The sequence below is a fragment of the Callithrix jacchus genome, chromosome 12 (genome assembly GCF_049354715.1).
Source record: "Callithrix jacchus isolate 240 chromosome 12, calJac240_pri, whole genome shotgun sequence".
Classification (NCBI taxonomy): Eukaryota; Metazoa; Chordata; class Mammalia; order Primates; family Cebidae; genus Callithrix; species Callithrix jacchus.
This window is the reverse complement of record NC_133513.1, coordinates 8,779,223-8,801,856: the sequence shown is the minus strand read 5'-3', so window position 1 is coordinate 8,801,856 and position 22,634 is coordinate 8,779,223. Positions and strand designations below refer to the sequence as shown.

The following is a 22,634-nucleotide window of genomic DNA, read 5'->3' as shown; positions in this document are numbered from 1 at the left end:
CCTTCATTTACAAATGCAGATGCTGTTTTATGGGCAATTTTCAAATTAAATATAATAGTACAAATTAGGACAGAAACTAAGCGGCAGAAAAAGCAGAAGTCATGAGTTGGCCTGTGTCACAACAGATAGGACTAAGACAGAGAGCTACTGATGAAAAGCAGTCTCCACCATCTCACAAAAATGACTGCGTCACTCACAGTGCCTGCATGGCCTACTCTCCCACCTCCACCAGGAAATCGGGCAGGGGTTGCCCTGCTGTCCTTCCTAGAAGGAGCTCTGCATAATATGTGTAACACAAAGGTTTTTCTTTCTCCCTTTATGTCACCAAGCCTGGAGTGCAGCAGTACAATCTCAGCTCACTGCAACCCTCACCTCCCAGGGTCTAGTGATTCTCATGCCTCAGCCTCCCAAGCAGCTGGGACTACAAACATGAACCACCATACAGGCTAACTTTTAATAAATACCTATTTTTAGTAGAGATGGGGTTTCACCACATTGGCCAGGCTGGTCCTGAACTCCTGGCCTCAAGAGATCTGCCCTCCTTGGCCTCCCAAAGGGCTGAGCTTACAGGCATGAGCCACCATGCCTGGCCAGATTTTTTGATAACAAAGGCATTTATTGTCTCATATACAGTGTGCTGACTCTTTGACAAAGAAATCTGAGAATTATCACAGCACTTAATATTTCACATGGGCTATCCTGCCCAGCCCACAATTATACTTGCCCACATCTTGCAGGTGCCAAAACCAAGCTCAGAGCGGTTGTGTAACTTCCCAAGGTGTAGTCCAGCACTGGGACTCAGGCAGTGTGACTCTAAAGTCTCCCATCACAGCCACTGTACTAACCTGAAGGTGCAAATGCATGCTCTATTTTAGCGCTCATTCCATAGAACTGTACAATTCTTGGCATGTCAGACACACTTGCCAATATAACACAGCTGTCCCTGCATTATGAAACAAAACAGTCTCCCTAATTCTCAAACACCCACCCAACACCCTTCAGGAGTAGCTAAGAGGAAGTTGAGGGAATGTATGTCGATACGCACCCTCCTCCCATTTTCTAGAAAGATTCCTAGTACACATGTAAATATCCTCTGAATGCAGGGACGAAGAGGCCTCCAGCTAGGCACCATAAAGCCAATTTAGCTTCTTAAGCTGAGAACTGCTTTGTGAAATAATCCTGTAGAACTCTCACTAAATGAGTTACAAACTAGTCGCATGGGGCTTTCATTGAATTTACTCCTGAAAGCTATAAAGGACAATTGTCTCTGAACCAGGTACATCAAATACAGGCCTGCTACTGTGTAAAAGCATGGAATTCTATACCACCTACACACACGAAGAAAATTAGCTTTTGACTGAAAGGAAGCACTATTGAAAAACCCCAGGGAGGTGGGGAAGAACAACAAAAATGAATGACACCTACAGGCAGATCCAATGGTTGGGGCCATTTGGCTAAGGACTTTCTGAGTCTGAAAGGGGGAGAAAAGTACAATTTCTGAGGATCATGGAAGATAATCGAACTGGATCAAAGAAAAGTGTAGCTCTTGAAATTCTAAACAAGGAGAATTTAAATATGCCAGGCGAACATAAAAGTTCTCCGAACTCCATTCTGGGTATTTAACGCTGAAAAAACAGCAATGCACGTAAAACGCTATCGCTCTTCTCTCAATTGTCACTGTTTCAATTACCTTTTTTCTCTTTCCTTCTCTTTTCTACCTTTGGATCCCCAACCAAGTCTTAGAGCTACTGCTTAGGCTTTCTATCAGAAGAGGAATGACTTGAAATCTCGGACATTATGGATTTTTTTCCTTCAAGTCCATGAAGTAGCTATGGGTGGAGCTGAAACTACCTTTGTAAAAATTATAACTGAGAAAATGTTAACAGCGAAAGACAGATAAGACCTAGCTGGCTCCATCTTGCTTCTAACCTCCAAGCTGTCCTTGTTCACTTCTGGGCATAGGCTGAAATAACTTTGGAAGGAATTTTATAGTTTATAGTTTAACTCTGAAACAAAGATGAGAGGAGTCCTTTCCCAAAACAAGCTCCCTTTGTGCCTGGGAACTAGACTGCCTTTGCAGGACTAACAGATCAGCTATAAGATTAGAAATTATGGTTTAGGAGTCAAGCAGCTACGAGCTGCAAGATTTTGAACCTCCTCAAATTGCTCCTGGGATAAGATCACTATTGTAAAACCTACAGACTCTGCACTTGATGGATTAGCTGGCACCATTCATATCGATCAACTGGCTCATCTGGTCATGTGGCCCCCACCCAGGAACTGACTCGGTGCAAGAGGACAACTTGGACTCCCTACAATTTCATCTCTGACCTGGCCAGTCAGCACTCCTGCTTTCTGACCCTCTGCCCACCCAACAATCCCTAAAAACCCCAATCCCTGCTGGGCATGGTGGCTCATGCCAGTAATTCCAGCACTCTGGGAGGTTGATGCAGGCAGATCACGAGGTCAGGAGTTTGAGACCAGCTTGAGGAACACGGTGAAACCAGGTCTCTACTAAAAATTAAATGATAATAATTGGGCATGGTGGTGCACACCTGTGATCCCAGCTACTCAGGAGGCTGAGGCCAGAGAATCGCTTGAACCTGGGAGGTGGAGGTTGCAATGAGCCGAGATCAAACCACTGTACTCCAGCCTGGGCGACAGAGCAAGACTCTGCTCAGAAAAACAACCACCAAAAAAAAAAAAAAATCCCTGAGTTTTCCGGGAGACGGATTTGAGTGATAATAACACTCTGGTCTCCCATACAGCTGGCTCTGAGTGAATTAAACCTTTTTTTCTATTGTAACTTCCCCGTCTTGATAAATCAGCTCTGTCTAGGCAGCAGGCAAATAGAACCCAATGGGTGGTTAGAGAGTTCTGTCGCTTTTGCCAAATAGTTTCAAAATAGTTTCTTTTCTGGCAGTGGTATTCTGCTAAAGTTGGTACAGCCAATATTTAGTTTAATTTTTCTTTTTTTTTAAAAAAAAGTAGGTGGAATAAAATTAGAAAAGCACGATTTCACTACTATCAGTGTAATAACCAATTCTGACAAGGGTCCTCCATGCGGAAAGGATGATGGAAAAAGGATACTTAGGTAGTATCAAAGTACAGACCCACAGGGGATTCCCTAAGTACCAGGCTAGTTTATACTGGGGAAATCTGTCAGTTACCCAGTGACCAAATTTGCTGCCACAAATAATGGGACAGACGGACATGAAGTGCCCTCAGCTAAGGGGGCAGTGAGACGGTCAGCATGGCCTGGGTACTACTCTCCACAAAATGCTGAATTTAAATGAGCTACAAGGAAATAATCAAATAAGTCCCGATTTTAAAATGTTACACATAGGAGGCTGAGGCAGGAGAACTGCCTGAACCCAGGAGGCGGAGGTTGCGGTGAGCAGAGATTGCGCCATTGCACTCCAGCCGGGGTAACAAGAGCGAAACTCCGTCTCAAAAAAAAAGACTCGAACCCACAGATGCAGAGAACAGAATGGTTGTTACCAGTGGGGAGAGAGGGGAGTTGGGGGGATATTAGTCAAAGGATAATGACAGTTAGATAAGAGGAACGAAATCAAGAGATCTATTGTACATCATGGTAAGTACAGTTAGTAATAAGGTATTATATACTAGGAAATTGCTAAGAAAATCGATTTTAAGTGTTCTCAACACACACATACAATAAATAGGTGACATAATGCATGTATTAATTTGACCTATTTAAACTCAATTTAACATTCCACTATACATATATATTTCAAAACATCATATTTTCCATAATACTTACACACAATTTTTAATCAGTCAACCTGTTATTGTTAAGTTTTTAAAAGACTCGTTGATGAAATCTTTGCCCTTCCTGCAATCAGTTTATATGGTAATAGTGCAGTTAATACAAACCCTGCCTCTCAGGATGGGTGAACAACTGAGGTCTGGCCAGGACTTACCCTGAATCACTAAAAAGAAGGTTCTCTTTGCCGTCAGTCTCCTGAGCTGGAAGGATGTAAGCTTATCCCTGTTGGAACCCATCTGGCCATGTTAAGGGAACAGCCTGAAAATATGTGGTGTACCAGAGTGTGTAATGTGGGAAGAAGTATTCCTGGCAACATCATCTGACCAGTTTGATTCAGCTTTGTCCCAAACCAGCTATATACGTAGGTGTTTCAATCACATGAGACAATACTTTTTCTTCCTTAACCCCATTCAAGTCCGGTACACGGCACTTGCCACTGAAAAGATCTCTGATTAATAGAACAAAAGAAAGTCACAAATATCGGATGCGCACAATTGAGACACACTGGAGATAGATTACTACTGGGTCTGTGTATGCTGCTGGCTTTGCTCATTTTGTAGGTATCTTAGGAATGAGTGTTTCTTCCACCATCTATCCACAATGTAGAATACTCTGAGGTTGTAACATGGGTAGTTGAAAGAAACTGCTGAGGCCGGGTGCAGTGGCTTACGCCTGTAATCCCAGCACTTTGGGAGGCCGAGGCGGGTGGATCACAAGGTCAAGAGATCGAGACCATCCTGGTCAACATGGTGAAACCCCATCTCTACTAAAAATACAAAAAATTAGCTGGGCATGGTGGCACATGCCTGTAATCCCAGCTACTCAGGAGGCTGAGGCAGGAGAATTGCCTGAACCCAGGAGGCGGAGGTTGCGGTGAGCCGAGATTGCGCCATTGCACGCCAGCCTGGGTAACAAGAACGAAACTCCGTCTCAAAAAAAAAAAAAAAAACAAAGAAGAAAGAAAGAAACTGCTGGTTCTCACATCTACCTATCTGAGCAAATTGGGATTTTCTCAATACTGTGTAGTCTGAACACAGAAACCACTGCTTATGGGTGCCACCCGGACCTCCAGATTCTAAACGTCTGAATTAATCCTAACCAACATTGCTTCTGATGATAGGTTTGTAAGCAAATGTGATGCATTTCAAATTAAGCATGACTTTAGTATGAAATGAAATACAGCTAATACCTGTTTTACACATTGTGGTATACATTATTTCACTTAGGGGAACATGTACTTCACTGTTTTAAAAGTTTCAAACTGCTGTCTGGACACACTTGAATTACTGCAGAAAGAATTGTGTATGATTGCTCCTAAATGACACTTCTACAAAACTCACGCATACCCACTTTACAGAATGTCCTTAAAACTATGCATTTCAATGCACAGATCTTTATCCAAAGGATCAGAGCAGGAGAGGAAGAAGAAGAAAAAAACTAAATGAGTTTTGCTGTGATGGCCAGCCAAGGACATGTGTTTTACCCCCTTTGCTCTGCAGCAAACAGATGCATGATTACAGAACAAACAATTATCATTCTGAGCATTCACGATTGTTTACTGCATTATTCTCATGCAGAAAGACTCTGTTCTTGATCTAACCAACAACACAGCACCACCACAAGAGTGCAAGAACCCCACACAGCCCAATGCGGGAATTAAACAGATCTCAAAGTCACAGAGGCAAAGACCTTGCAAAACATGTCAAGATGAAAAATGGTACTTGCAACATTTCTTTTGAATGTAACATGGGGGATCTATGGTTCTATTCAAAAGGGACCAAGAATGCAAGTCAACCTTAGAATTAAAACTGAAAATACAGTTGAAGTAAAAGGCAAGAAGGGATGGTTCCAAATCTTTTGAGACCGTAACAGCACCTCCTCACACCAGAAATGTGTGTATTACAAAGCTTCATGATTGCCCTGCAAGTGTACCTCTTATTTCACACATACATGACAATAAAGGTTTCCTCTTCTCTAACATAATGGTTATCTATTAAGGCATCATTTTTGGAAAAATAGCGTGGAGGACATTAGGATTGCTGGCACTGCCTTGGAATAATTTTTTTCTTTGTATGAGACTGGCAGAGATGAAAGTTCTAAGCATTGTGTATTATTAAAGCGCACAGAGGCCAACCTCTCTGTATCTCAGAGAAAAAGTGACACCTGCAAAGCCCTGACCAGCTGTCTCTCTGCCTGGAAATCCGGCTTGTCTGCATTGCTGGTTGAGAATCCTTGAGGCCGATTCCCATTATCTTAACAAGAGGAAAAGAAGTTGGCACTGGTTTTTAATACAGATTCCTAATCTGTGTTGAACATGACCAGAGAGAGAACATGAAAGGGAGAGAGAGAACATGACCAGACATCCTCATTTTCTGTTGAAACTATAGCTCAGTATGAGACATCGGCTGGAGGGTGCTGGCAAAACCATCTAACATCACCTCAATCCCTCAGTGATCAGTGCCAGGCTGACCCTGCCTGGGTGGGTGGCAATTCCCATCTTCTGGCTGAGGGTGCAAGGACTGGAAGTAGCTAGGGGTCATTTCCGGGGTACTGTGTTTTAACTGTTAACACAGGCTGGGCACAGTGACTCATGCCTGTAATCCCAGCACTTTGAGAGGCCACAACAGGTGAATCACTTGAGGAAAGAAATTCAAGACCAGCCTGGAAACATGACAAAACCCCTTCTGTGCTAATAATACAAAAAAATATGCTGGTGTGGTGGTGTAGGCTTGTAATCCCAGCAACTCAGGAGGCTGAGGCAAGAGAATTGCTTGAACCCAGGAGGCAGAGGTTGCAGTGAGCTGAGGTGGTGCTAGGGCACTGCAGCCTGGATGACAGAGCAAGACTATGTCTCAAAAAAAAAAAAGGAAGGGAAATAAAACACAGCTTTTCTGCTGTTCTCTTCTTTTCCTAACTCACTGACCTCCAAATGACGACAGTGTGGTTTGTTCACACTCACAGCGCCACCTTTGCTGGGCCGTCAACCTTCATCTCACAAGAGTTCTCTTTGGTTTACCGAGAAAAACAGATATAATTACGCCAGGGACAATGCTTACCACAAATTAGGAACACAGAATACATTAGGGGACTCTGAGTTCTGTTCCTTTCTGAATGGCCTTTCAGTATTTGCAGTTGACTTTTTTTTTTTGTTAAAAGAACCTTCTACATTGTTGAGTTTTAAACAAAACCACGCTTGTTGTTGTTGTTTATTTGTTCTGCAGTTTTGTCAGCTACCAAACTGGACCGATGAGGATACGATCGTCTTTCTTTACAGACAAGTGCAGCCGAACTGATTAGCTCCTAACATCTTCCAATCCTATTATTTGTAGATTCCCCTACTTTTCAATGAGTAAATAAAACAAGCTGGGGATGAAACATTTATTTTGGCATCACGCCAACCTAATTAAACTGCAGTTTCATTCGGCTGCAGCAGGCTGCGAAAAAATAATGTAATTGACCTATTAAAAGTTACTACTTCAGTTCAGTTTTCTGAGCTACAAGAAATTGCACTGTGATTTAAAATACCTAGTTACCTTGACAAAACCAGCCAGAAAGCGAAGAACTAAGAGTCACAGAGAATGGAGAGAATCCAATTAAAAAGAAGACAGGTAACAAGATGCTCTCCCCAATCCCAATTACTTGGAGGGAAGCAATAAAACGTAAAAATGGAAGCTAATAAAGTTCTAGTTATTTCCTCCATTGACTGAGCACTGTTCATACACGGGGCTAGCGTGAGATGTTCCCCCAAAACTTAACACTGTGGTTGTGTGAGGGGCATTTGTTGGTGCCGCCTATCATTTCTCGACTTTGCCACCAGCGGGTCCATTGCTCTGCAACCCATCCGTGTCCCTCTCTCAGACCAGGTGGTACAGGGAAAGGTAGTGCCCAGTCCTGAAGCTGCACATGTGTTCCAAACTGGTCAATCAGTGCCCCGTGCCCCTGACCACAGTGATTTATTTATTCTAGGACCCATTAGAACTACTCCCGGGACTTTCACTGAAGCAATCAGGAAATAAGATCTCTGTCTTCCAGCTGGTTTTCTGAGTGGACACACCTGGCTCCGATACTATCCATCCTCTTCCTTATGGGGAACACTAACCTGAGAGTGGAATCAACTCCAAAGAGAGGGGTGAGGTGAGGGTGAGAGGGAGACACACAGAGCAAGAGACAAGAGAGGAGAGTGAGGTCCAGAATTAATAGATTCAAGGAAAGGAGAAATCAGGACGGGAGGAGAGAGAAACTGCAAAAACAAAAACCAGTAACAGAACTGTGGCTTAGAGAACCAGCGGCAACTGAAGCTCAGTTCAGTTTTCATTGAAATGAACAGTAACATTTCAAAAAGGAGTGGGGAGGGGAGGCTAGGGGAGGGGTGGGAAAGGGAGGGGAGGAATGAAGAGAAAGGAAGGGAGCAGTGAACAGGAGAGGAAGAAGATAAGAAATGGAGTGAGAAAAGAGAAATGGTGAAGGAAAAGAGAAAAGAGAGAAAAAAAGACTAAATCCCGATTTTATTGTTCGACCTCTTTGATCTCTGATGTCATCATTTAAGTATTTAAAATGAATTTAACCTTTGATTGTGGAGGTCCAGAATTAACAGATTCAAGGGTATTTTATGCACCTGACTCCATATGCAGTGTTAGGGCCTTTGAGGTCCAAGGGCACCTAATAATATTTGAAAATAAAAAAAAAAATAGTGGCTCTAACATTTCAAGGAGCAAAGACAAAATTAATAACTGCTTAATTTATTTCTCCAAAACGCAACATTATGTCAGCATCATTAATTGTTAAATTTAGTGTTCATAAATATTTTATTATATTGGAAGACAAGTTGTCCATTATTTTTCTCTCATAATAATTTTCAAGTTTAGGCAATGATTACTGAGAAACAGTAGCTAATCATAAATTCAATGAGCTATTAAGAGTTAGTTCACTTCAATAGCAAAGTGATAAAAATTCTTTTGAAACTTTTACTATCAAAAAATTGTGTTATATATTAAAATGGGGTACATTTTAATATGGCTTAAATCAGCTTTCTCAGCCTCCCTGCTACTGAAACTTAGAAACAAATAATTCTTTGCTGAGGGGAAGAGAGCTGGTCTGTGCCTCGCAGGACAGCATCTCTGGCTTCCCCCATTAAATCCTGGTGGCATCCTTTCAAGATTGGCAGTATCCTTTGGTGGGGGGGAAATACCCCGGTTTGATAATGATTGGTTTATATGAATATCTAGGGCAAAAGAAAACCCTGAAATGTTGAAATGTCTCTGATTCTCTTTGACATATAACCTCACTGGCTTCCTTGAGGGACATAACACCAAAGCTAAGAATCTGGGACACACATCCAATTTCACGAAGCTTGAGTCCCCAGTCAAACCTGCCTCTACTTCCAGGTGACCTACCTCCATGAACACAGCTCTGAGTCCCTCATTAAGAAGCCAAGCAGGACCCACGAGGGAAGCCCCCTAAGCAGCCTGGGGAATCAACAGATCACCTGTTTCTGAGAAGGTCATGGAGTATTTTCATAGAGAGGCAGCATTACTGAAATGAGATCGAACTCTGCCTTCTGCACAGGAAGGGACCATTGCCAGTCAGCACTCACCCGTGGATTGCTTCACCTCAGCTAGACCATCAGAGCCCAGGGCAGAGGTCTGCATGGTAAAGAGTGAGACTTGTTTCCCAAAGCAGTCAACACGGCTGGGGGAAGGAACCCCATACCAGCCGCCAAGAGCAAAACCACCACAATAAAGAATTTTTAAAGACTCAATCAAATAACCACCATCTCCAATGTAGAGGAAGCAAGGGTGCTGGGTTTGTGCTTTACGGGGATCACCACAAAAGCAAAGAGACGAAACTCTGTGTAGGATATAAATTTTGAAGTAGCCAGACCAAAGGGGAAGCTTCCCTCGCTCTCAGGAAATCCTACTTGAGGAGGCTTCATTAGGGATGGGCATGGTATAGGAACTCATTAGACTCTGGTCTGCCCACACAGACCTACCTGTCCCTTCAACTGTATAGGGATAACTCAACAGGCACAGCAGGGAAAATGGAGAAGGGAAAAGAAAATGATGTTGGAGAAATATTTATGCCATTCTTCTAAAATCAATTGTTATTATTGGAGAATCTCACTCTGTTGCTAGGCTGGAGTGCAGTGGTGTGATCTCAGCTCACTGCAACTTCCACCTCACAGGTTCAAGCAATTCTCATGCTTCAGCCTCCCAAGTAGCTGGGATTATAGGTATGTGACACCACACCCAGCTAATTTTTGTATTTTTAGCAGAGACAGGGTTTCACCATGTTGGCCAAGATGGTCTTCATCTCCTGCCTTGGCCTCCCAAACTACTAGGATTACAGGCGTGAGCCATAGTGCCTGGCCTAAAATAACATTATTTTTGACACACTTCATCGAAAGCAAAATCTATTCTTGAAAATGCTTCAGAAGCTTGTCTTTACAATTACGATTTTGGAGAAGGAAAAGCAAAGAAGAACGAAAAGCCCAAAGAGATATCCAGGGGGCTGTGACAATGCTCACCTGCTCTTTCTGGAAAACTTAAGTTCCATTTAGGCATCGGTTAAGACTAGGCATGTTTTGAGGGTCCTCGTCTTTGTGATAACAAGATCTGAGCCTGAATCTAAACCCCAGTGATTCATCAGCTGTGTGGGGCCAGGGAGCGAAGTTTTCTGAGTCTCAAATAGTGTCATCTCTAGAATGGTAAGGAGAAAAATGATTCTAACCTTGCAGATTCGTGACTGGGTTTACTTTATATGCCCCACAAAAGAATCTATCCAAGATTGGTCCCTCGATACGGTTATTATTATTCACCCCCCTGTGACATTTCTAGTTTTGCAGAATTGAGCAAACATGTATTTATTTTTCCATTATTTGTATGTTTATGAAGAAGACCATAAGGGATGTCTTAGGGAGCTTTTAATCTTTCCTGGTGTTTATTATTGTGGCTTTGCATATCAGTGTAGCTTAATGATCAACTGGCTCTTCATTGACCACATAATTAGGAAGCAGTGCTCCTCTCCAGATAATTGGCAAATCTGTGTTATGACTCCAGTTTACCTGGAAATAGTTATCAGCACACTGAGGTGAATCAAAATTTGTGATGGAAAAAGTCAACGATAATAATCCCTTCAAAGATAAACAGGTCTGGCAGAGCACAGTAGCTCATGCCTGTAATCCCAGCACTTTGGGAGGTTGAGGTGGGCAGTTCATGAGGTCAGGACTTTGAGACCAGCCTGGCCAACATGGTGAAACCCCATCTCTATTAAAAATTAAAAAAAACTAGTGGGAAACAGTGGTGGGCACCTGTAATCCCAGCTACTTGGGAGGCTGAGGCAGGTGAATCGCTTGAACCCAGGAGGCACAGGTTGCAGTGAGCCGAGATCGCACCACAGCACTTCAACGTGGGTGGCAGAGCCAGACTCCATCTCAGAAATGAAAAAAAAAAAAAAAAGAGATGAACAGGTTCGTGAACCTATACATAGTATCTGTATACTACTTTAAAAAGGACTAAGGACTGAGGGCTGGAGGCAGTGGCTCACAGCTGTAACCCCAGGACTTTAGGACGCTGGTATGAGAGGAGAGCTTGAGGCCAGAAGTTTGAGACCACCCTGGGCAACACAGTGAGACCCTGTCTCTAAAAAAAAATTGTTTTTTAATTAGCAAGGTGTATTTGTCTGTTCCCATGCTGCTAATAAAGATATACCTGAGATGTGGTATTTATAAATGCAAGAGGTATCATTGAGTTACCGTTTAGCATGGCATGGGAGGCCTCAGAAAACTTCTAATCATGGCGGAAGGGTAAGCAAACAGGCTCTTCCTCACATAGCAGCAGCAAAGAGCAGAGCAGAGCAAAGGAGGAAAAGCCCCTTATGAAGCCCTCAAGTCTTGGGAGAACTCACTGGCGACCACGAGAACAGCGTGGAGGTAACCACTCTGATGATTCAATTACCGTCCACCAGGTTCTCCCTATGACACATGGGGATCATGGGAACTACAATTCAAGATGGTATTTGGGCGGAGACACAAAGCCAAACCATACCAGCAGGTGTGGTGGCGCACGCACACAGTCCCAGCTGCTCAGGAGGCTGAGGTGGGAGGACTGCTCGAGCCCAGGAGGTCAAGGCTACAGTGAGCAGTAACTGCACCACGACACTCCAGCCTGGGTAACAGAGCAAGACCTTTTCTCAAAAACACCAAAACAAAACAAAAACTGGACTGAGCATGAACAGTTTGACATAAAACATTAAAACAGATTTAAGTAAAACCAAAATAGAAGAAAAGATAGCATCATTTCAATAGCCTCATTTTTGAGCGAAGATTTTTCAATTTTTTAAAAATATTTTTATAGGTTTTTGGAAAACAGGTGGTGCTTCGTTACATGAATAAGTGCTTTAGTGGTGATTTCTGGTATTTTGGTGCACCCATCATCTGAGCCATAATTTGTACACTGCACCCAATTTGTAGTCTTTTATCCCTCACCCCACTCCCACCCTTTCCCCCAAGTCCCCAAAGTCCATTGTATCATTCTTAGGCATTGAGAAAATTTTTTTTTAGCAACAAGGAAATATACTTTAAAAATCTGTATTTTATTTAATAAATATATTTTTATCTATCTTGCTTTGATCCTAATAAAACTTGAGAGAACTGACTTGAAATAAATGGAAAATTTTCTGTTTCTCCTTCACTCTGTTTCTCTCTCTCTAGATTCCTCTCTCCCTGTTTCTCTCTCTCTCTTTCTTCCTATGTCTGTTTTTCCAGTACTCCCGCAAACACACACACACACACACACACACACACACACACACACACACACCCCGCTAGCAGACATCCCCTACTGGGCACATTGTTTGGAGTTTAGGAGAGAATGTTTCTGCTGAGTGAAATGCAGAACAGAGCTTCATTTTACCATGGATTTTTATTTCTCCCAAATACCCTTAGAAGCACATCAGTGTTCCATCAACTACCCAGCCAAGGACAAACGGAAGAGGACACCGTCCATCCATAAGGTCATGAATCACAACACACTTTCACCCACTGCTGTGTCCCAAGGACATTCCTTTACTACCTTCCCACTACCCTGCTCTCAGACTCTCCCATGATGATCCATTTTAGGCCAGGATTCTTATGCACTTGAGAAAAGTGTTTTGTGATGACATGCAAAAGTTTTTTTTACATTCCCCTATCACTACTTAAGACATAAGGTAGGCTGGGCGCGGTGGCTCAAGCCTGTAATCCCAGCATTTTGGGAGGCCGAGGCGGGTGGATCATGAGGTCAAGAGATCGAGACCATCCTGGTCAACATGGTGAAACCCTGTCTCTACTAAAAATACAAAAAATCAGCTGGGCACGGTGGTGTGTGCCTGTAATCCCAGCTACTCAGGAGGCTGAGGCGGGAGAATTGCCTGAACCCAGGAGGCGGAGGTTGCAGTGAGCTGAGATTGTGCCATTGCACTCCAGCCTGGGTAACAAGAGCGAAACTCCATCTCAGAAAAAAAAAAAAAAGCCATAAGGTAATGATATGTAAAGTGCTATCTGATGTCTAGTACTAGTCAGAATTCAGGTAACTGATCATTTTACTTGACTGTTTGCAACATTGAGCTGCAAGATTGTTGAGGACTAGGTCATTATTTTATGCTATAACACAGAAAATTAATTTTAGAAATAACTCTTCAATGAAATAAGCACTGTTGGGTGACACCCTTCATTACAAAACCTGCGCCTTCCTCACTGGGTAACCTTGTCCAAGTGACTGAAGCTCTCTGAACCCCAGCCTTCTCATTTGTATTACATTGCTTTTGTTTAATGAAGAAAATATCCTTCCACATAGTTCTTCCTGCTTCACCATCTGTTTTTGTCTTGTTTTGTTTTTCTGAGTACATAGCAGGGATACAGGAGGGAAAAGGAGACCATGTGACTACTTCTGGCCAATGGGATTTGGTGGAAGTAGAATGTGTCACTTTCTGGACAAAGCACTTGACTACCACTGTGAGACATCCAGGTGGAATTCCTCTGGGACAATGTGAAACTACTTATTGATATGGCTGGTTCCTAAAACTAAAACCACTGTGAATGATCAGCCAATACATCCTGAAGAGCTTCTCTGGAAAGTGTCCCAGCACCTCAATGAACTTTCATAAATAAGAAATAAATCTTTCTTGTGTTATACCAGAGATTTCAGAGCTATTTGTTACTACAGCACAACTTGGTGTTCCCTGACTGATACAAACTAGAGAGTTGGAAAGAAAATAAAAAGAGATAGCACATAAAATGTTCTAAGCATTGGAATTGGTACTTATATTTAATTAGCTCTTATTGACAAAATTTAAGGGTTATTGCTCCCAAATCTAAATATTTGCATTCAGTTGAAACTCCATTGATGAAAATATGCAGTATTCCATTAGAATGATGTTAAGCAGTGTAGATGCTAATACAGACACCCTCCACATTACAGAGGCTAGTCCAGTCATAGCAGGGAAGAGTGGGGAGCTTCTTGATCCACCCAGCCATTCAGGGACCCAGGTAGATGATGAAGACTCCATTTTTCACATGTAGCATACAAGGTCAAGTGGGTGTTCATCAGAGGATGGGGGAAAAAAGAAGTTTGGAGCATCCCAGAGAGAGCTTTTGGGGGCCAGTCCTGAAAGAGGCATTTCTTCCCACCTGTCACTGGGCAGAATTCAGTCACAGGTCACTGCTTAGATAAAAGGTGGGGTGGAAATGTATCCCTAGATGGGCAGTTCTTGATTGGTTATTTATCTTTGCTGGGGAGAGGAACATAAATTATTAGCAGATGGCCAGCGACCTTGGCACTGTATCTTTTAGTATTTGCAGAAAGCAATTTCCCAACAGCTGTGAAATCTTTGCCTTGGCTTAACGCCCCTCCCCCAGGATTGTGGGAACTTACTTTTATTTAGCATAAATCCCTAATGTTGCAGTAAAAAATTATTGCCTCTTTTGTTTTAGTAAATAAAATATCCTTCCATATGGTTTGAGCTCAGCCACCACCTCCCTCACCCTGCCAACAAAAATAGGAACAATCCCCCATTAGCTGTTATTTCCTCCCAGTTTAGGTTCTAAGACGCTTCGGAGGACTCAATAAAAACGTACCTAAGCCCTAAACCAGGAGGGTGAGCCATATCATTTTGAGGTCCTCAAGTTTTTAAGACCCTTCAGAGAATGAAGAACTCAGAGTACAGCAGGTCTTTACCATTTGGTTATAATGTTAAGAAAAAAAAAAATCGACTCCCAGCTGGGTCCACTGTCTGTGTGGAGTTGGCATGCTTCGCCATGTACGTGTGGGTTTTCTCTAGGTGCTCTGGTTTCCTCCCACATCCCAAAGATGTATGTGTTTGGGGAACTGGCACGTCTATAACATCTCAGCATGAGTGAGTGTGGGTGTGCACACATCCTGGCCAGGGTGGTGCCTACCTTGTGCCCTGAGATGCTAGAATAGGATCCAGCCACTTGAAAGCCTGAACTGGAGTAAGCCAGATGCAGAATGCATGAAAGAATGAATACTCATGACTGTCAAAAATGGATAAAGTAGATGATAATCATAAAAATGCACAACAAGAAACAAAGCATTATGAAAGCGCCCAGTGAGCCTGCCGTGATAGTCATTGTTTTTGTACTGTGATGGGGGACGTACTCCTGACAATTTACGCTTTGAAAAAAAAAATATATATATATATATATATTTTATGTAACTCATCAGGCCTACTGCCACCATCACTCAGTGATTCATCAAAAACTGGGTAGATCATTATGTTGCTTGTTTTTATTCATCTTTTCATTTTTTTATTCTTCTATTGAAATGGAGTCTCACTCTGCCTCTCACGCTCCAGTGCAGTGGTGTGATCTTGGCTCACTGCAACTTTTACCTCCCGGGTTCAAGTGATTCCCCTGCCTCAGTCTCACAAGTAGCTGGGATTACCGGCATCTGCTACTGTGCCCAGCAAATTTCTGTACTTTTAGTAGAGACGGGGTTTTACCATTTTGACCAGATTGCACTCAAACTCCCAAACTCAGGTGATCCACCAACCTCCGCCTTCCAAAGTGCTGGGATTACAGGCATAAGCCACCACACCCAGCTCTTTATTTATTTTTTTTAATGTGTATATGATTCACACGTGTTTTCATGTTTAATGTTAGAAGTGTTTTGGGTCTTTACAAGATCAGTGATGTTTTTATGACCAGAAAAGTTATATCAATCATCCCACAGTAAAGTATCTTCTGTTACATGTCATTTTGCTTAAAGTCGCAATTTCCAATAATCTACCAACAATGCTGAGAGCACTTAGTGAACATTTAAATTAGAGGAAAATATAAATACACGAGGACCAAACGATGTGCATATACTTCATCAAGCACATCACTGCATGTAGACACCAGCATGTAATTATCTTTATCAGAATTATGGTATGACACACCCCAAAAAATGACTCACAGACATAAAATCAGGCTGTGCATTTTTCTAAAGGCAGATTTTAAAGACTGTGTAGAATTCTGTCCTGTCACATTGCGGGTGGACCCCAGGCCATGTCTCAAAGAGACTACCAGATGTGATTCCTAGTTGCTTTTTCTTAATAAAAGATATACACAGAAATGTTTATTATACTGAGAGCCACCTGCCCTGGCAGATGACATTTTTTTTTTGCGATGGAGTTTTGCTCTGTCGCCCAGGCTGGAGTTCAATGGTGCAATCCCAGCTTGCCGCAACCTCCGCCTCCTTGGTTCAAGCGAATCTCCTGCCTCAGCCTCTGGAGTAGCTGGGATTACAGGCATGTGCCACCATGCCTGGCTAATTTTGTATTTTTAGTAGAGACGGGGTTTCTCCAAGTTGGTCAGGCTGGTCTTGAACTCCCCAGCCTCAGGTGATCTCTCCACCTCAGTCTTCCAAAGTGCTGTGATTACAGGCATCAGCCACCACATCTGGCCTTTTTTTTTTTTGACACTGAGTCTCACTTTGTCACCCAGGTTGGAGTACAGTGGCACAATCTCAGCTCACTGCAACCTCCACCTCCTGGGTTCAAGAGATTATCCTGCCTCAGTCTTCTGAGTAGCTGGGATTACAGGCATGTGTCATGATACCCAGCTAATTTTTGTATTTTTAGTGGAGACGGGGTTTTACCACGTTGGTCAGACTAGTCTCAAACTCCTAGGCTTGTGATCAATATGCCTCAGTCTCCCAAAGTGCTGGGATTACAGGTGTCAGCCACTGCGCCCAGCCAGATGGATGTTTTTATTGCTTCGTATGGCATTCTCACTCTGGTGAAAAAAATGACACACAGGGAGAGAGCTCCTATCATGTTGCCATGGACAGACCTGGGCAGAACTGGCATGAAAGAATGTGTGTTATCTCAGTCAAACCACATGCTTGAGCCCACTTTACAGATAAGAAAACTGAGGTCTTACACTGTTGGTGAAAGAGTAAATTAGTTCAACCATTGTGGAAGACAGTGTGGCAATTCCTCAAGAATCTAGAACTAGAAATACCATTTGACCCAGCAATCTCATTACTAGGTATGTACCAAAAGGATTATAAATCACTGTACTATAAAGACACATGCATGGGTATGTTTACTGTGGCAGTGTTCATAATAGCAAAGGCTCGAAACCAACCCAGATGCCCATCAATGACAGACTGGATAAAGAAAATGTGGCACATATGCACCATGGAATACTACGCAGCCATAACAAAGGATGAGTTCATGTCCTTTGCAGGGACATGGATGAAGCTGGAAACCATCATTCTCAGAAAACTAACACAGGAACAGAAAACCAAACACTGCATGTTCTCACCCATAGATGGGAGTTGAATAATGAGAATTCATGGACACAGGGAGAGGAACATCACACACCAGAGCCTGTTGGGGGGGTGGGAGGCAGGGGAGGGATAGCATTAGGAGAAATACCTAATGTAGATGACGGGGTGAGGGATGCCGCAAGCCACCATGGCACATGTATACCTGTGTAACAAACCTGCACTTTTTAGACACGTACCCTAGAATTCAAAGTATAATAAAAACAAAAAAGAAAACCGAGGCTTAGAGAAGGGACTTAGTCATGATCCCACCAATAGCGTATCACGAGGCCGGAAGTGAAACCCACGTTTTTCTGAGTGTGCAGCTCACCATTTGTATGTGCCCGCTGAAGAGCTTGAACATTCCAGAGAGGGGAACAAGATTCGCAAAGTGAGACAGGAATCGCCTTGCTGACCATGAAGCCGGCTGCCTCAGCACCCATGGAAGGTGTCTGTTGGAAGCCACGTAGCCTAAGTCAGAGTGCACCCAGGAGGGAGGCCGGGGTGTCTGGCCTGTCTTCCTCTAACTGTCCTCCGGGACGCACTTTTATCACGTCCAGGCTGGAGAAAAGGACAGCTGCTGGAGTGTCACTGTGAGGCCAGCTGGTGTCACTGCCTCCCCATGGTGCTCAGAGGCAACCCGCGGTGAACAGCAGCGTGTGACACTCGGGCTCCCAGCTCTCCCGCAGCCCCACTTTACACCCATGCCTTCTCTAACAAGTGTCCCTTTCTTTCAGGAGGGTGCATCATCCCTGAGCATGGCACAGAGCACAGAACAGCCCTGCGCTCATGACCATCACCATCAGCCTTGTTTTCCAGTGTTTCCCTCCCCCTCCAAAAAACACCACTTCCTTTCCAAATCACACGGTGTGTACGATCAAAATGAGATGGATGAGGACAGGCAGGAATACCAGGGACATGCACTCACAGCAAATGAGATGAATTTTTAAAGCCTTTCCCAAGTGACAGCAGGCTCCCTGATTATCACCTGAGAGGACGGCAGACTCTCCCCAGCAGTGAGAGACAGGCTGGGGTAGGGTAACATCTGAAAAGAAATTTCTCAGAGCTGAGAGACACACAGTCGGAGCGGGAGACTTCGCCTTCCCTATTTCTTACTTTCTAGGGGACGGTACGGTGTCTCCTGGCGGACTTCGACGAGGAATGTTTGTGACAGTCGGGACCACCCCACCAGGATCCACGTCTATTGGCTACTTTAATGTCATCTACTGAAAAGGCACTGCTTCCCTTCACACAGCAACGATGGGAAAGCCTCTGCTAACGGGTCTCTATCTACAGTGCCTGTGGTCTAGGTGTCCGGGGAGCAGATCAAGGAGAAATTGAAATACTATCCTATCTGTGTCTGTAAGAGTTGAATGTCGACTTGATCTCTTAATAGAGTGACCCCCCGCTAGACTTGAGTTCAAGGTCCCTGGGGGATGGTATTTATTTTGTTCACTGCTAAATTCTCAGCACACAGAAGAGTGCCGGGAACAAAGCAGACACTTAATAAGTATTAACTGATAGCCGGGCATGGCAGCTGATGCCTGTAATCTCAACACTTTGGGAGGCTGAGCTGGGTGGATCGCTTGAGGTAAGGACTTGGAGGCCAGCCTGGCCAACATGGCGAAACCCCGTCTCTACTAAAAGGAAAATACAAAAATTAGCCAGGTGTGGTGGCGCACATCTGTAATTCTAGGTACTGGAGAAGCTGAGGCATAAGAATTCCTTGATCCCAGGAGGCAAAAGGTGCAGTGAGCCAAGATAGTGCCACTACACTCCAGCCTGGGTGACAGAATAAGACTCCGTCTCAAACTAAATAAATAAGTAAATATTGAATAAACATCCATGGAAGGAAAGGCAGGAAGATGTGAAAACACAGCTGTCCATCTAGGGAAGAGTCAGCAATCTTGCCTGGCTATGCTATGGTGCACGCTTAATAATGGAAAGGATGCTAATGAGTTTATCTATATTTGTATATACACACACGCTTAATATAGCGTCTCTTAGACAAGAGCCCAATACAGGTTAGACATTCTTCTTTTCACGTGCATAGTGTTGATCCTACAAGTAGATTTAAAACTTTCTTCAACCTTTAGTGTTTTAAAAGCAGCACATACTCATTGGAGAAAATGTGCAAACATCATAACTAGATCTCAGACAACTGGGGAGTGCCATGGGTTTATTCTTTATGTCTTATAGAATTTGATAGAGATGAGTCACTTTAAAACATACATTATGAAATCAAATATAGGCAAAAAATATTTAAATCAATGATATTACACCCCCACTATGGGATATCAAGTAACGTTTTAGAAAGAATGAGATTAGGTTCTACTAAATAAAGAGCCCCAGAACGCTTGCTAAGTGTGTATTTGCAGAAAAAATGCACTTTATATTATTGCATGTATATCAGAATGAAACTATACTTACACAAGCAATGTAAAGGTTTAAAAACGGGAAAGGCCATCACCATATTGTTAACAGAGGCAGGGAGAAATGTATATAAAATGATGATGATAATTCTAATTGTAAGAAAAGTAATCAACAATCACCAACAGTTACAAAAACTAAGAAAAGAAAAATCTCGGAAGCTAAGCAGGGTCGGGCCTGGTTAGTATTTGGATGGGAGACCGCCCGGAAATACCGGGTGCTGTAGGAAAGAAAGAAAAGAAAAATCATCCTCAATCAGACCTCTCAAGATAATGACTCCTGTTTTTACATATCCGTTTTTATAAATAAATTCATTCAAATAACATTTGCTGAATGGCTGCAGCGGGCCCAGAACTCTGCCGGTGCATTCCTCTTTCTTCTGTGTAATAAATATTTCCTGACCGATCCCTTCGCTCTACACAATCTCAGGAGGCCCGCCTTCCGCAGCCTCAAGAGAACCCCAAGAGTCTCTGTAATGAGCCGATTATGGGTAAGGATTCCTAGAAAACAGGCAAGCAATAGGTCCTTAATGTTCTCCATCAAATCCCCTCTCCCTCTTCCACCACCCCAGCACACATACCCCTTGCCTCTTATTTCATCTAAGTAGAACGTCTCAAGTCAGGAAATAAAATGCATTTGAAGCATACACAACATAAAAATTACTCCAAGCACTGGGTCTCTGCTATAGATCATGCTCGCGTGATATTGATTCCTGATAGGAAGGGGCTCCCAAGGTTAGCATGTGCTCCTCTCTCTGGAGAGATGCCTGCCTTCCATCACCTCCTGCAGCTTCCTTGCTCTTCTCACTAGATCCCAGGCCTGCTGTGATGCTGAGGTCCTCAGCCCTGGGAGCAGCAGCTCCCATTATCAAGGGGAAGAGCCCCTGCCAATTTTTGAAGAAGCCTTTCAGCAGACCTCTTTTGTTTGTAGTTATCAAAACAAATTATGCGCTACATGCTTGAAATGATGCTGACTCCAAGATGTTCTCCCTGGGGACCCGTAAACTTGCAAATGTGAAACCCAGTCCTTTGTAGTTGAAAGACCAATCTATAGTGCCTGCTGCTCTCAATAGGACCTTCTCCTTAACAATTCCAGAGGAATCTATATTTAGGACACAATGATGCTATTTTGAAAACAGGGAGCTTGGAGCCCCTGATTAATGAGCTACATAACACTTACTCAATCAAAGGGCCTGCAAGATTTCAAATTTCTCTTCATTCTCCCCATCCCACCCTTCACTGAGGCACCCATCAAAAATGGTATTTCAAAGTTAATTGACCCTTTAAAAGAAAAATAGTTATAATGATCGAGGAAAAAATATTAGCTATTTCCACACTTAAACAAATGCCACATGGCACATAAATTCCGCCATCTGCTATAACTTTCCCTGAGTAGGAAGTTGGCAGATATTGCATAATCATCTACATATGACTGATAATTTTTAGCCAAGTCTAAATAAAAAGGTGCTTTGTCTTCACGGGCTGTTTAAAAAAGTGAGAGATACAGATAAACAATAAAACATGCTCTTGATGTTTATTTTTCCAATTAAGCATACATATATAAATTATATTTTATATGTGTGTGTGTGTGTGTGTCTGTAATATGTATAGACAAAGTGCATCTTTTCTATCTTCTGAGTCTCATTAGAGTATATTCACTCAGTATTAAGCTGAGTCAGTAATACTATACTTTTCTATCTTTCATATAGAAAAAGACTCGATTTTACTTTACCTGCTCCAGGAGGGGCCTGGAGCACAATCCTTTGCTTACACAGGGTACACTGAGAGATAAAACAATGAAAACACTGATTTTCAAAAAGCAAGAGTATTTTACAGTGAAGGGGGAGCCATCCACAGTGGATATAATTTGTACAAACTGCAAATATAAATCCACGGTCAATGAAATCGTGTCCTTGCAGAACACTTGAAGTTTCCTAATAGGCAAGGACATCAGTGTAGTCAGATTTCATTTAAGCACATGGTTGTGGAGTCCATTATTTAAACAGCACCCTCAGTCGTGAAAGAATACTTCAAGTGCATGACAACAAAATGCTATCAATACTGAAGGTTGTCCTCTAAATCAGAAGAGAATCCAAGGGTTTCCTAACGACTTCTTCTCAAACAAATTACCGGCAGGCTGCACCGAAATGAATTTTATTATTGAGGACAAGTGAATTGTACAGTACTTATAGCAAACACATTAGGGGATTAAAACTGATTGAAGTAGATTGGATTTGAAAAGATATAAATAGGGAAGACATGAAAAATCTGCTTAAAGAGAACTTATCGAAACAGCCGTGGGATTCAGCGACTGACCAACAACTCAGGAAGGTTGGCTTGTGTTTTTCCTAGAAAACAAAGGGAGAATACTAACTTCTGGATGGTGGGTAAGCTGTTTTTGTGAAGGTACTCACAGGATGCGTTCCCACAGAAAAGCAACCATGAACAGAAAGGTTGACACAGCCCACGAAACCTCTGCAGCAGCGGCAAGAAAATAGGTTTCTCCACGCGGCAAGTAGTTGACCCAATTGCAGCTTGCAGCTGGCCAGGAAAATTGGACTGACGTCGCCTCAGAGGTCTGTCCAGGACACGTCCACCTATTCAAGGATA

General features: G+C 42.9%; 1 protein-coding gene and 1 long non-coding RNA gene across 2 annotated transcripts in view; both read right to left on the bottom strand.

Annotated features, from left to right (window-relative positions):
* The window catches only part of RBFOX1 (RNA binding fox-1 homolog 1), a 2,602,982-nt gene that overhangs the window by 1,159,523 nt on the left and 1,420,825 nt on the right, over window positions 1–22,634 (bottom strand).
* Window positions 1–22,634, bottom strand: part of LOC128929187 (uncharacterized) — a 66,689-nt gene that overhangs the window by 8,489 nt on the left and 35,566 nt on the right. The window contains exon 2 of the long non-coding RNA XR_008475230.2: window positions 1–22,621. This exon is cut by the window's left edge and continues 8,489 nt beyond it. This is a non-coding gene — a long non-coding RNA (uncharacterized LOC128929187). The remainder of the gene's footprint in view (window positions 22,622–22,634) is intronic.